Source organism: Mytilus californianus, unplaced genomic scaffold, assembly GCF_021869535.1.
Source record: "Mytilus californianus isolate M0D057914Y unplaced genomic scaffold, xbMytCali1.0.p SCAF_2, whole genome shotgun sequence".
Classification (NCBI taxonomy): domain Eukaryota; kingdom Metazoa; phylum Mollusca; class Bivalvia; order Mytilida; family Mytilidae; genus Mytilus; species Mytilus californianus.
Genome location: NW_026262668.1, coordinates 98,197,012 through 98,213,494, shown reverse-complemented (window position 1 = coordinate 98,213,494; position 16,483 = coordinate 98,197,012). Strand labels below are relative to the sequence as shown.

General features: G+C 32.4%; 1 long non-coding RNA gene across 1 annotated transcript; it reads right to left on the bottom strand.

Moving 5' to 3' along the window:
• Positions 1 to 9,776: 9,776 nt before the first annotated feature.
• On the bottom strand, positions 9,777 to 12,565 carry LOC127728823 (uncharacterized). The gene is made up of 3 exons (XR_007994388.1): positions 12,472 to 12,565; positions 11,070 to 11,170; positions 9,777 to 9,932 (listed from the first exon to the last, which is right to left on the bottom strand). It is a non-coding gene; the product is annotated as an uncharacterized LOC127728823 (long non-coding RNA).
• Between the last annotated feature and the right edge of the window lie 3,918 nt (positions 12,566 to 16,483).

The following is a 16,483-nucleotide window of genomic DNA, read 5'->3' as shown; positions in this document are numbered from 1 at the left end:
TTTCAGTCGTGAAAATGGAAGCTCTTGTGGGGATGGCACAATGTCAATTTAACTCTTTAAAACCGAAAATTTATCCACATAGCCCATTGGTATCCTTAAATGACAGATGTATTATAATATGCTAGCTATAAAGCACCATTTAATGTACTTCAAGGCCTTTTGTCAACTTGAAACTATTCCATGATTGGTTGTCAGGGGGAATTTTCGAAAGTTAAAAAAAAACCACTAAAATATTTCAGTTTAAATATTTTGTGGAAAGGCAAACTAATAATTTGAAGGTTGAAGACTAATTACCTTAGATAACGCACAAAGATCCACAAGTGAAGGCTGTCGGTAATGGCTTTTAGTAAATAATTTAATGTTCATCATATAGCATGTTTATCTATTGTCATAAAAATTCATAATATCCGATAAAATTATTAACTTTGGCTAACTAAGTCCTTTCAATTGAATAAAGTAACATTTATTTTAGTGGAAAATTGTTTTAACGTTAACTAATCTCCAATTAAAAATAATTACACAGCATACATGTTTTGTCTTTAGGGAACCAAGTAATGCAAATAAATCAAGACAATGTGTCTGCTTCGTTTGAATTCTGACATAATTATATACACCATATTAAAACAATAAATGTATGCTTTTACAAGTAGCAGGATCAATACTGTTGGAGGTTAGATGATGCGGACAACAACTTAAAGCAGTGTATTCTTGACAGCAGAATGACTACAGATGTCAAATGAAACATTACTGTGTTATTCACCTGAATAACTTACCTAAAATTAAAAGTAGACAGAATACTAGATATATATACAATATTTCCTTAATATGACTTAAAAGTGAACAATTTCAGGATTAGTTTGAGGCAAATGCGCAATCTGTACTCTAACAGTAGGATGCCCCACCAAACTAAGAACCTCATACTAACTGATGGTTTAAACGACCTTGACTGGCTGGTAAGCCCTTGCAAGGTCGGCTCGGTGCCCGAAGGCGTTTGCTGAGCATTAAATAATTTGTTGTTGTCAAGCTGGGTAAAGGCGGCCATTTTGGTTTTAAGTAGATAGATTTTGGTTTGTTTACTACTGTATTGTTGTTTGGTTTGAAGTATTACTGTCTTCACAACGACTGTTTCCAAGGCCAGGTTGATTAACACTCCCCCATCCACAATGGGTTTTGGAGTGTATGCTGACGCGGACGTTAACATCAAGACAGAATGCAGACTGTACAGCGTTGAATTGGTTTCTGTCATCGAAAATAGTACATCATTGAGCAATCTATTAGTAGTCCAACATCGTAGTTTGCGGGTAGAGAGGTGCTGACTAAGCAAGTCCGTTCAGCAGTATTGACTGAGACGTGACTGATGATGATGACGTACCTCATGATGAATGGGGGTTTTAACGACCTTATAATGTAACGAATAATATTTATAAAATTATGAAAGGTTCTTTATGTTGGTATATAATAGTTTTAACCATTCGAAAACAAATAAGTAAAACTATAGATACACATAAATGTCTTTAAAAAACCAATAACAAATACTAAACTCTATTAAATTTATAAATTTTGTAATGATTTAAAATTAAATCAAATAACTATACGTAAAGATGAAATTATAAACCTGTTCATGGGAGACAATAAACGCATTGATTTGACTTGTTGGAATTATTGAAACCTAGAACAAAGGGATGTCACTCTTGCATACAAATGCTAACCCACAGTAAAGTATATTTGTTTGAATTTTGTTTAGACCTACTCAGAAAAATGCACTAACTACTTGACTGCCATAGCTCATTATTACCGTGTTTACACATTAATATAATATAATCGTAAATTATTTGCCTCTCTAACAGTATCGTTTTTTTTTTAATATTATCACAACTTTCTAATATTTGACTATATACCCTTATCCCCACAGTGTGGGAAAGGAACTGTACATTTCTTATTTTTTTGGTCATTCGGGAGACTGTCAAGCGGGGCTCCAACATTCGAAAAAATAACAAGTTGCTTAATGGAAAGTTTGATGAACTCAAATGGTGCTACATATAAAGTTTTTGCTTCAAGATTTGGTTACGAAAACATTTTACATGTTAATATGAACCAATCAAATAATAAAAACGATATATGCATCCAAACGTTTTCCTTAGAATAGTGGAGCTCCGAGTAAATCCATCAAAACTGGCACACAACAACCTCAAAAAATGCAAAAGAACACAGAAAAAACAATCGTTGCTACCAGAATTTTCACATGTACATTTTCTGATATATAGTCTTACCTATCTGAAAGTTTAAAAGCCATTATCCCAGTAAAAATTCAAAGACTTTCAATATCACTATGTCGGATATTTTTTTACTTTACAATCGCTTGCGCGTTTACTATACAATCACTTGGGCCTTTCCTGTACAATCGCTTGGCCACATTCATAAAATACATTGCTTAGGTATTTCATAGTTTGTTCCTTGTCTGCTCTATTATATTCATCTATGGTATTTGAAATAAAAGTGAACATAAATTCAGTCATTTTTCCGATTAAGATTCTATCAAGGGCACCTTTTAAGGCACTCTTAGAATATCTTTATCAGAAACAAAATCAAAAATCGATCAATAAGTATACAAGACAAAAAAGAAGGACAATACAAATGTAGAGAAATCACTAATGAGAAAAATAAAGCTCGTACAAAACAAATAATTTGAAACATTACTAGGTGCTCCCGAAGGATAAGCATATTCTGAAGTTTGCTTAATTTATTGTTTACCAACATTTTAAAACAATACACCCAACATTATGACAGTTGTTACAAAGCTGCTTGTCAATTTCACCTTTATTTTGAATTAGGATTTAATAATCTGAGTCTATGTAGTAGCCCCTTTTGTTGTTTATACAACATTGTCATTTATTTATGACAATGTCATTCGATGTGTTTGAGCATCACCGCTCTTCAACACTTTGTACATTGGATACCAATGACCGTTTGCCCCGCTTTCTTAAATTGATTGTAAACCGTATTTTGAACGTTATATTGGGACACTTTACATGGATTGACAACCGTATTTTGAACGTCATATCGGGATACTATACATGGATTCCAAATAAATCTATCAAATCAAAAATAATTTTCAGTAGAAAATCAAAGTAAACTACTTTATCCATTTCAAAACAAGCAATGCATTATTCAAGACGTTTAGTCAAACATTTTATTATTTTTTTAAATGCATCCCTCTTCCAAAAAAGGAAAAAAAATGGTGCATAAGACAGAAAATTCCAGCATGATATATTTAGTACCGATGTTTCAAATACTAATCAACTGTGAAAGATATTCTGGAGTCGTAAAATTTATGAGATCCATTGATTTCATTTTAATATGAAAATAGTGGAGTGATCAGGAGTGTATATGAATGTAAGATTACATTGTACTTGCTTGAAAATATTGCGTATAAGGGGAAAGTTCTCTTTTGCAATAAAAGTCAGTAAACACGTGCCTCTCTTTGTCATTTGAAATTTATACATTTTCGCAACGTGCGTGAATATACTTTTGTAAAAGAGGCAATGCATTTCACACACTAGTCTAAAATGTTATTCTTTTTAAAAACTCACGATGTCTTTCGGATATTCATCGGTGCTAAAAGATGCGGACAATTTCCCCTGTATTTTGTTTAACTGGTTAGCTAAATATCTAAAATTTTGCATCGCTAACCAAATTTAATTAGTTTGAATCCGACAGACATTACATTATAAACTTTCTTTATCATGGTGAATTGGTAATAATTATGTACTTTCGAATTTATTCTTTGAATAAAGAAAGTCTGTGGTGAAATTTACAACGCACAAAAATATGTTTGACTCGCATTATCTATATGCCTGTCCCAAATCAGGAGATTGTTATTTAGTTGTTGTCTTTCGTTGCTGTATATCATATTTGTTACTCGTTTGTTGTTTTGTGCATAATTCAGGCTTTTGTTTTCTCGTTTGGAATGCTTTACATTTTGTTATATCTGGGCCTTTTAAGGCTTGCTTATTGCGGTATGGGTTTTGCTCATTGATGAAGGCCGTACGATGACCTATAGTTGCTATAACATCTACGTTTTTTATCAGATATTTTTACGTTGAATGCAAACGATATGAACCTACGAAGTCTAATATTATAGGACAAGGGGTGGAGTGAATTTTTTTTTATAAAACAATTAAATATACATAATTGAGTTTGAATCAAGTGGAAATAACAGGGAAATTCTACATAGATAATATTTTTATTCAAATGATACATACATTGTACCTCGAACCCTTAAATCATCATTTCTCTGTAGACCCTACATTGTTTAAGTCGGTGCTACTTTATCCACCAGCAACATATGTTCACAAAACAAAACTTCGGGTACACAAGGAGACCTTCTTGCTTTAAGATGGTTCACATTTTCTTTATTGTGAGTGCTAGAGTAAGTTTTGACCTTGGCGTCTTATTTTTAAAATTACTTCGTTGATGAACTTATCAAAGTACTTGCAAAATCTTTGTTCCCACGAAAATTATGAGTTGTTTAAATTTCTAATTTCATCAAGTTCTCTTCTGTGGAACTGTCTGACGGGCTTCAAAGTCGACAGGATTAGAGGTTAATGTATTCAGGTTAATTTAAGTGCTACGGTACAATGGGGAAGTGTCTGGTTAAAATAAATCTTATCTTTGATGAGCCACATTAGCATCCCTATAAAGTAAGACAGTCCGTGCGTGACCCATGACATACGATAATTTATGAATTTCATTGGCTATTTTCTAGCAAAATCCAGAATATACCTATATCAATTAACGTGTCTGAAGACGAATTTGTGTAAAATGTTTGTTTGATTTTAATCTCTGAAAATTTTAATAAACTCTTGAACAGATCTTTTCGGGACGTCGGGTTGGGCTTATATTTTTGTGTGAATTCGTGATTTACATTTATTGGCACTCGGGAATCAATGATTAATTTTTCAGGATTCAGCATAAAATGCTTTATTTTTTCGGGATTTCGGTATTCAGCTTTTGTATTTTTTCCCGGAAATTCGGGATGCCACCGCTCCTACCGCTCTCTCACTCTCTTCAGTAAGCAATGTTGAGGAAAAAAGGAAAATCATCCTGTATGAGAATTTGAATTTCTTAAATATTTGCATTTCTTATAAAATCACAAAACCTGCAGATTTTTTGTATTTTTTTATGTGGAATGACTACAAAATAGGGGTGCATACGACTACCCAAACTTAATCTACAATTCATGTTCGTTACTAAACACTTTTAATGCTGAAACAATTAGAGATATCAATATTTTTTTCTTCAAATATCAAATACTGGTTCCCAACTAAATGTCTAAATATATCTGGAATATTTTCCCTCATATTGAGTCCTATCTGAAGTCAGTTCATAGTATCCTAGGATCCTGGCCCACTGGTCGACAGTAGTCGAAGTATTAGATTGTGTCAGGACGCCATGCTTAGTTCATACGACCTCAGTTTGATATAGGCGTGGCAATCCATAACATTTATTCAATCAACTGTTCACTGATAAAGATTGGCGTGCGATTGTAGTCGAAACAATGTAATTTATATAATGACTTTGTGATAATTTCAAGACAGTTACATTAATATCAAAAGGTAATGTACTTTATTGTGGTAGCTGTGGACTACTAGTTCAAAATAAAATTGATTTCGACAAGTTGCTTTGTAACCACTGTCATGATGTTGGGTGTAAAATGTATGCATATAAACAGTATAACACCACAGAAAGTTTCATCTGAAGACCGGGATATTCTAACTTGATACAGACATTCGAATGTGGAATGGTGGTAGCTATTCACGGAATTAAGAAAAGATACGTATAATTATGTCAACAAACATCTAGCTAGAACAGGTATCAAAATGTCAAAATATCAACAAAACGAATGCAGAGTCAAATACTGGAAGCTAGATAAGACTAATAAAAAGCCAAAGCTACTGAAGGAACTTTGCCGTAAATACACATGTGATAACTCGTGATAATCCGTAAATAGCTCGTAATAACTCTTAACAAACGTTAAACCGGTCGTAAAGGTTGCAAAATCGTATAGATCATTGAATTTGTGTGATCTTTAAGTACTCGTAAGAAAAATCCGTGTATGTGAAGGGGCATAATAGAAATCTCACGGTAAGTAAAAACTGTTCATGAATTTGACAGAATAGATAGCAGTAAGCATTTCCTGCTTGAGTGTCATAATTATTTACACAAATAAATATTCCAAAAATGTAAACACTATAAACTCTTCTGTTCCATTGCAATATCAACTCCTTTTTAGCCTATATTGACTTTCTCTTTATCTCGGATTTGAGAGGTACAGCCTTGAAACACACATCCGCCGCCGGTAGAAACAAAAAGATCTGATGACATTTTTTTAACCATCTATATAGAAGTTATTTCCTTTTTTTCGGTTGACCCGGGGACGGATTAATATTAGAACAATACTGTTTCCGAATCCGTTTCAATGTGTATTACTGCGATCATATTTTGTATGTCATGTCTTTCAAATATAATATGTTTAAACTAAAAACTAAATCACGAAAACAAAATGATTCAAAATGATTTTAATATCAATTTTGTCAAGTTTTTATTAAGTATATTTGAATCATTGATTATGAGTCAAAGATAATTTCTATATCCTTTCCATTTTCGTTTACCAAAGTTTTGTATTTGGCCAAGCGATTGTACAGGAAAGGCCCAAATGACTGTACAGTAAACACGCAAGCGATTGTACAGTCAATGAAATATCCGACATTGAGGTGATGAATTTCTTTGAATTTCTACTGATACAATGGCTTTTAAACTTTCAAACAGGTAAGACTATATATCAGAAAATGTACATGTGAAAATTCAGGTATCAACGATTATTTTTTCTATGTTATTTTGCATTTTTTTAGGTTGTTGTGTGCCAGTTTTGATGGATTTACTCGGAGCTCCACTATTCTAAGGAAAGCGTTTGGATGCAAATATCGTTTTTATTATTTGATTGGTTCATATTAACATGTAAAATATTTTCGTAACCAAATCTTGAAGCAAAAACTTTATATGTAGCACCATTTGAGTTCATCAAACTTTCCATCAAGCAACTTGTTATTTTTTCGAATGTCGGAGCCCGCTTGAAGTCTCCCGAATGACCAAAAACTTTTAAAAAAAACCATATTGTTCCGTTCCCACACTGTGATTCCGATATCGTCAGGTAAAATCCCTACATCATAACCTTTAAATAAAGGGACATTAGCTGTCAAATTCATCTTCACCGATTTTACTCGAATTCTCATGTTTGATTTATAACATACTAAAACGTACATCCAAATTACAATTTTTTATGTCTCGTAGCTAGTGCCCCTTTATGCAAATATGACCGTATTTACACCACAAATTTCACTCAATCGACTGTTTTGTGAAAATTTGTCTTTTATTTAAAAGTTTACAAATATCTCGAAGCGCCATACTATAATTTGAGTATGAACACGTACATAAGATGCGCAAAATCCGAAATTATGCACCGACCATTCAGTGGGAAATCTAGTGACAAAATATAACCTCCCATGTAAACACTGAGAAATTTGATCTTTTCAATGTTTGTCTTGTTTTAGCAAGGACGATATCAATTATATATGCACGAGAAAACGTTTTTGTAAATAGTAAAAATAAATAACAGATTGAAATAAAGGCAAATTTTCATTTAGTGTTATCATTTGTCCTCCTTAAATAGCAAACGACGAGTACAGCAGGTTATAGGAGCTTGATGTAAAACTGGTTTAAAATGTTGCTATGCGAATAAATTCCTAGAGTACCAACCTTCAATTTATTTTTCTACTGGCTGTATACCTCTCTTGAACTTGCCAATTAACCGTATATGTATATAGTTAGATCAGAGAAGTTCAGGGAAAAAATTCCAAAGGATTCGATTGATATGCAGCAAAGATTAACACTTTTGAAATTAAGTTACTAAGCAAAATCACACGGATATTATCCCGATGTAAACATTGAATGTGTATAAATCAAGAAGACCGCAAATACACGTACAGAAATCGAGTTGACCTTTTCTTAAAATTGTATGAAAAATAGTAAAATATCTTTTAACGGATAACCTTACTTATTTAAATAATCTTTTTGAAACAGCACAGACGGGATTTTAAATTGTTGTATTCATGAAAAGATAATATTTCTATTGAATGTTAACGTAACAAGAACAGACTGGTGTACTCGAAAACTTAGATGTGAAAAATGGGTATATTTTGGGAAATTGTAGCATGATAAGGACCCTCTGGAACACTCCAACAATTGGTGACCTGAAAGATCTTTAGATTTTGTATGTACATGATTTTTCCGATTTTTTTTTTATCACTTTGCAGCAAAGATTAATATTTTTTAGATTTCAGTATTAAAAGCTTCTTTTGGAATTATCTCGATAACTGGACATAACAAATCGTGTATTTGCATGTATATTTCTAATAAAACAGTCTAATAAATAATTTCATTAAAAATTACGATTGTTGTTAAGAAATAACGTTTGATCAGTATCGTCACCGACATTGTTTTATTATTGATTTTCCCAACTTTTTTAGAAGAAAAGTGAATTTTCTATTGTTCTCGGTCACTAGATTTCCAACTGCCATTAAACTTTAAAGGTCATAGAAAACAAAAATGTAAACAATTCAAATATACCAACTTGCTATTTTTTATCTTCTCTAATATAAACATTTGTTTAATTTCAACATGCTACCAGCCTGATTCACTGAAGGCTTAATTCCATTAACCATTTTTTTTCATATTCACGTGCAATACTCAATTGAGCCGTCGAAATTTTGATAAAATAATACATGTTCAGATGTTATAATTATGTTTTGTATTGAAAATAACAGTATTAAATTGTTAAATGTATGCAGTCGTCTAATGAAATCTCTAATTCTATATATATAAAAAAGAAGATGTGGTATGATTGCCAATGAGACAACTCTCCACAGGAGACCAAATGACACAGAAATTAACAACTATAGGTCACCGTACGGCCTTCAACAATGAGCAAAGCCCATACCGCACAGTCAGCTATAAAAGGCCCCGAAATGACAATGTAAAACAATTCAAACGAGAAAACTAACGGCTTAATTTATGTACAAAAAATGAACGAATAACAAATATGTAACACATAAACAAACGACAACCACTGAATTACAGGCTCCTGACTTGGGACAGGCACATACATACAAAATGTGGCGGGGTTAAACATGTTAGCGGGATCCCAACCCTCCCCCTAACCTGGGACAGTGGTGTAACAGTACAACATGAGAACGAACTATAAAAATTCCATCTGCACGTGTATGTATATGTGTGTGTGTTCTACCCCTTCGCTACTAGTATTTACTTTCGATTGTCTGGATTGGGAATATGCATAGACATACAATTGACCATTTCCTGTTTTGATTTTTTCCAGTATTAAAACTTTTGGTGCTTTCGTCACATTTGTTCTTCAAATACCTGTCGTCTTCTGAAAATTACCCCATCACTAATACCACGCGCTTTAATAAGCTGGGGTATAATAACGGTGAAATAAAACTGATGCCACATATTAGCCATCGATTAGTTTCAACAGTATTAACTGATTCTGTGCAATACATTTACCAAATTAACGTGAGATAAACATAGCTTAAGATCTGTTTATTGTAAAATTTGTATTATCGGTAAAAAAACAAAAATGCATTAAAAGTTATCTTAAAACAAACTATACGTTACTAAAATAGATGAATGGAAAGAAGCAATTTGTTAATATAAAGGAGATATAAAAGAAAATTATATAATTAGCTAAATGTCTATGCCCATGGCCTCTCCATCCGTCGACATGATAGACATCAAAAGCCAAGAAAAATCATGGTAAGGATTATAATACATCGTTTCCAAAAGGTTCCAATAGGCTTCTGAAAAATAAATACTAATAAATCACGGATTCGAAACAATTTAGAATACACTACTTATATATATAAACACAAAAATATATAAAAATATTTTCATGTGTATTTTCCGACTTTGTTGTGTTCTTGGGTTGCTGTATTAACCTTATAATCTTCTGTGCATATCATAACACCCACTTAAAGCAATCATTGATGAACAATAAATATAACAATTTTACCATGACTGCAAGTGTTAAATTCTAAACAAATTAAATAACAGAGATCAGAGAAACAAAAAATAATCGGCAAAACAAATCCAATGATTTTGATGTATAATTGTCTCTGTGGCAAAAACAAGAAATTGTACACAAAAATACCTTTAAATTACATCTTATTTAATTTTTTTTTATTAAAACATATATTGTAAAATCTTTTAGATCTTTGCCAGTCTGTGAGAACTATTTTTTTAATGTAAATTATATATAATGTTGATTCATTCGTTTGACCGGCGTGTTATATTACAATTATAGATGTATCCATTTTAAACAAGAGTTCCGTCAAGTTCAGGTAATTCTCAGGATTAACACTCAAGTAAAAAGACAAGTAAATTATTGTTAATTCGATCATACGTAAAGCAGTTTGTTCGCGAAAACTTAATACCATTTGGTAGCGCAAACGTAATACCTGCCAAAATATAATTTCGAGCAAATTTAAGTCGACTGTTTTGACATCAACTGATACTCATGCTGATCATTCGCTTTGACCACAGGTATACTATTACTTAAACAGATGATTTCATTTTTAAAATAAACCAAACTATTTTACAAAAGTTCTGAGTGGTGTATTTTCAAGATAAAAAACTAAATATATATATATCAAACATAATAATATAATTAAGAGGAAACTCGAAATTATGACGTATGTCTCATTAAAAGTCATACCGGCATTTGAAGAGACATTTTAAAAGGGGTTAAATATTGAATGAAATATTTTGATGAAAACTGGCTTTAAATTGTTGAGTGTGAAGTTCAAGTATCACTATCGAGGCTTATATGTGAAAAAGATTACCAGAAACTTGAGTTTAGAAATCAAGAAGTACACTTAGTCACAGACTACCTTTGAAATCAACATAAGCCTAAGCCTTTCATACATACTGATAGTTACCTCGGGGGCCAAGATGCTTCATATGTGCTGGTACAATGTTACTGGTCGTGCCATGGGCATCAAATATAAACAAAAGTAAACAAAAAACGAGCGTAATCATCCTATAAAATAAGAGGAAACAAATGTATGCACTCAAACTCGATAAAAAAATATTGACACAGTTAAAACATTATAAAGATTTATCAAGAGTGCACACGCTGAAATGTCTCGCCTGCGTTATTGATCATGATTTAATTTATATTAAAGTGTTTAAGAAAAGGGTTCTACAACAAGATTTAAATAAAATTAAGATATCAATGATCTATGTAAATGATATGAAGGTCAGATTAGCCCTGTCAGACGGACATGTAAGCCTTACAAACATATAGTTAACCTGTTGCTCATAGTATCACACCTAACCAGAAACTTTACTTTGACCAATGAACCACGAAAATGAGGTCAAGGTCAGATGACGTCTACCAGACAAAAACACACTTTGCAATCATTCCATTCACAACATAAAGTTAACATATTGTTTATTTTTTCGGAGACACGGCCTTAACCATGAAAATATAACGCTGACGTTTGAAACATGAAAATGAAGTCAAGGTCAGACCACCCTGCCAGACAGACATGTACACAATACAATCATTTTATGCACAATATACAGTTGACATATTGTTTATAGTACATGAAAAACAGATATTACATGTACCACGAAACTTAACATTGACCAATGAACAATAAACATGATGTCAAGGTCAGATTTACTCTGCCGGACAAACATGTACACCATGCAATCATTCCATAAACCAAATATTGTTGTTTACCTATTGCTTATGTTATTCACCAAATGATTCATACAAATAAGGTCATGGTCAGATGAATCCTGTGCGACAGACAATCATTCCATACACACAATAGAGTTGACCTATTCCTTATAGATTTATGACATACGGATTTGACCACGGCAGCTTAACTTTGATCGATGATTCATGAAATGAAGCCGAGATCGGGTGAACCCTGTCTGACGGACATGTAGACATTGAAATGATCATATAAACCAAATATAGTCTACCTACTGCTTATAGTATCCAAGATACGCACTTGACCACGAAAACTTAACATTGATCACTGCATGAAATGATGTCGAGGTCAGATGTATCCTGGCTGACGGACATGTAGGCCTTACAAAGATCCCATTTACCAAATATAGATATCCTACTACCCTTAATAAGTGAGAAATTCACACGACAATTGAAACTATTAATATTATATTTTAATCTCGTGAAGTTATATATTCCCTTAAAGCTACTATTTTTAAACACATATTCTTGAATTATTTTTATTTATTATTTCATTTTATATGAAACTTACAAAACAGTTATTGTCGTCATGTATTATATTCATAAAGTAAACTTACTTTATAATGGCTTTTCCAAAATCTTATTTTTCTTCTATAACATAAACAATTTATTATTGTATCATCTACCATAGGAGTTAGTTCAGACGGCTGCGAAGTCACCAGAAAATTAATATATAGCTGCTGGCAGAGTCTTACACAAGACAAATTAGAAAAAGGTGAAAACATAATCACTAAAATATTTTAACTTACAATGTACGCCTTTAACAGCGTTATGTCAAATCTTGTTTTTTTTAAACAAAAACAAGTGATTTATCGGGAAATTTGAAAAAGAAAATGTCCAGCAAGATATAAATGTGCTTCTATTGTGTGTCAAATCAATTTCAGTACAAAGGTATTTTTGTATTATAAACTTTTCGTTAATTCAATAATACCTTGCATGTACAAGTTTCATGCTCTCAGTATTATATAAAAGGTCGTGTAAAGATATATATATGTCAAAAATAAAATAGTAAGGAAATGACTCTACATACTCTATCAATAAAACACTGTAAAAAGTTCGCTGTAATATTGCGATATTAATTCTTTATTCTCTATACTATGTCTTTGAAGGATGATTAGAAAAAAATGTACATTTCATCACATGGTAATGTTAGTATCATTTTGCCCATCAAGGGCCAATAATTTCTTTATTCTTTATACTATGTCTTCAAAGTATGGTTAAAAAGAAGCAAAAATAAACAATCAAATAAAACATTAATTACAATGTAGATTTAAAATGTTCATTAAACAAGGTATAATTGAGATTTTCGATAGTTTTTAATTTTGGAAAAAAAAACTCACCAACGATACCAAAAGGCTTATAATTTGTACGCCAGCCGCGCTTTTCGTATACAAATGACTCATCACTGACACTTGAATCCAAAATGTAAAAAAAAGCCAAATAAAGAACGAAGTTCCAGAGCATTGAGGCCCCTAAATCCCGAAAGATTTTGTCAAATGCAGGTAAGATTATCAATTTCTAATGGGAAGAAAATCCTTAGCCTTCAAACAATTCAAAGTTTTGTAAACAGTTAATTTATGACTATGACTATATCAATGATAATTCATGTCAACACAGAAGTACTGATTACTGGGCTGGTGATATCCACGGGTAGGAAATAAAAAAATCAAAAGGACAAATAAGATACGAAGTGAAGAGCATTGGTGACCAAAAATTCCGAAAGGTTTTGCAAAATACAACTATGGTTATCTATTCCTGAGTCAGAAAATCCGCAGTTTGTTTGGAACTATTCAATGGTTTGTTGACAGCAAATTCATAGATATGACCATATCAATGATATTTCAAGTCAACACAGAAGTGCTGTCTACTGGGCTGGTGAAAATTACCCTCAGGAAAAAAAAAACCCACCAGCAGTGCCATCGACCAAGTGGTTGTAAAAAATCTCATCTAAGATACCACGGTTATAATTTTGTACGCCAGAGTCGGGTTTCGTCTACAAAAGACTCATCAGTGACGCCCAAATAAAAATATTAAAAAGACAAATAAGATACGAAGTTGAAGAGAATTGGGGGCCCAAAATTTCGAAAGGTTTTGCCAAATACAGCTATGGTTATCTATTCCTGAGTAAAAAAATCCGCAGTTTCTTTTGAACTATTCATTGATTTGTTAACAGTAAATTTATACATTTGACCATATCAATGATAATTCAAGTCAACACAGAAGTGCTGTCTACTGGGCTGGTGACAATTACCTTCAGAGAAGAAACTGCCACGAGCAGTGGCATCGATCAAGTGGTTGTAAAAAATCTCATCTAAGATACTAGGCTTATAATTTTTAAAAAAGTTAAAAGGCCAAATAAAGTATGAAGACGAAGATACTTGACAAATACAGCTCTCCGCAAAATGTTCTAATTGGCTATATTTTAAATAGCTGTTTGCTGATTTGCACTTTCCAACTATTTTAAACAAAATCTAATAATAGAATGCTAAACGCATCCCTTCCCACAGGTTTTCTGTCATTTCAGACAATCCAGTCACCCTGAGGTTTTCCTTCCAAGATATCAGATTAGCTTTATTTTCTTTTATATTTTGAAAAGCACTTACATTTTCTTTCAACTTTAAATTTGGCAAATTGACTGCAAGACCTTTTTAGAGATTTTGCCTATATATCCTTTAATTATAGTCAACGTCCTGAAAAATGTGAAATGAGCAAAATGCCTCTGACTCCTGCCTGAAATATATAATCCTATGTAAATTTTCATGAAATTGCAGTGCATCCATAGGACTATAAGTCGTTTGTCTAGTTTGTAAAAATAAGAAAAACACTCACGGTTGAAAAATCTTTGCGAATCGAAATGATACCTTGTTATTTTTCAATCAAAATCTTTATCATTTTTTTTTATTTATCAAAGAGCACAAGCGCTGGGGGCATGGACTTTTCTTGTGTGTTTATGATTTTTGATAAATTTTCATTAAAACATGTAAAATTAATCTTATCCATACAATTTTACATTAATAATTACTTCAGTTTATACGTACTGCTCCTAATTTTTATTTTCCTCGTAGAAGAACCCATTTAGTAAGTTGTAAGATCGAATGGATAGGAACCAGAATGAATTAGATAAGTTGATTAAAGAATAAAGAAAAATGAATCAATATTACAACACACACACACTCACACACACAAAGGGTACATGCCCCAAGCCCCTGAAATAGATGAAAAGAAAAAAAAAGATACTGAGGTGACAATAAAATGAGAGAAAAACAGACAATATCGTGGCAAAAACAAAACAAAGAAAATAAAACCAAAAAAAGGCAAACAAGAGTCAACAAAACGCTACACAGAAAACTCAAGATAATATACATTGGAATGATATGATAATTATGCTCATGTATATGATTTTTTTTCAGAACAACTTGTTGATACATCTTTGTAAAATTCAGTAAAAAAACTACTAAAGAAGTTTGAGCAAATTTTGCAATGAAGGTACCGATACTGATGAAAACTGCTATTCAAAAAGCACCTTTCTTCGAACCAAAGAAAACCTCCTGCCATCCGCCCGAAGCGCTAATGACATGCAAAGCATTAAATACATCTAATACAATTATAGCAGAGATGTTGAGAACAATACAACGTACGGGGGTTGATAAAATAAGACATTATTATCCTTCCATTGCAGAAGGAGAACTTGTAAACATTACGTGGTTTACAGCATAAAGTCAAATTCGATTTTATACTGAGCTTTGCAAGGTATGTTTCTGACAACTAAAATAAGTTAACTAGCGAATTGTAATTTTTGTATTTCATAATGTGATTGTTGTATTGTTGCATTTGCAGTATGTCAAACACCAAAGAATAAAAGGGGTCTTACTGATGAAACTTTGAGACTTATCCAAGTATTTATGAGATAGACACTGACAGTTGCCCAGTAAGTTCAATACAAATCAATTTAATCAAGATTAAGGTCCAGTGATCGACTCCTACATACTCCATGTAGTAGTTGGTTTTTTTTTTAAATTTTGCGCTCGAATACAAATAAACAATGCTGTTATGAACAACATATAAGTTTGCATCATATTAAATGTAGCATGTCAAATTGTTATTCAATCTTCTTCAATACATCAACATTGAAATTTAAAATTCTTACGAATGTCTAAACTGCTGGTAGTCTGTTGTTATTTATGTATTATTGTCATTTTGTTTATTTTCTTTTGTTTCCTATTCTGACATCGGACTCGGACTTCTCTTATACTGAGTTTTACTGTGCGTACTGTTGTGCGTTTGTTTTTTCTACATTGGGTAGAGGTATAGGGGGAGGGTTGAGATCTCAAAAAACATGTTTTGCGCCTGTCCCAAGTCAGGAGCCTCTGGCCTTTGTTAGTCTTGTATCATTTTTAATTTTAGTTTCCTGTGTATAATTTGGAGTTTAGTATGACGTCCATTATTACTAAACTAGTATACTTATTTGTTTAGGGGCCAGCTGAAGGACGCCTCCGGGTGCGGGAGTTTCTCGCTGCATTGAAGACCCATTGGTGGCCTTCGGCTAGTGTCTGCTCTATGGTCGGGTTG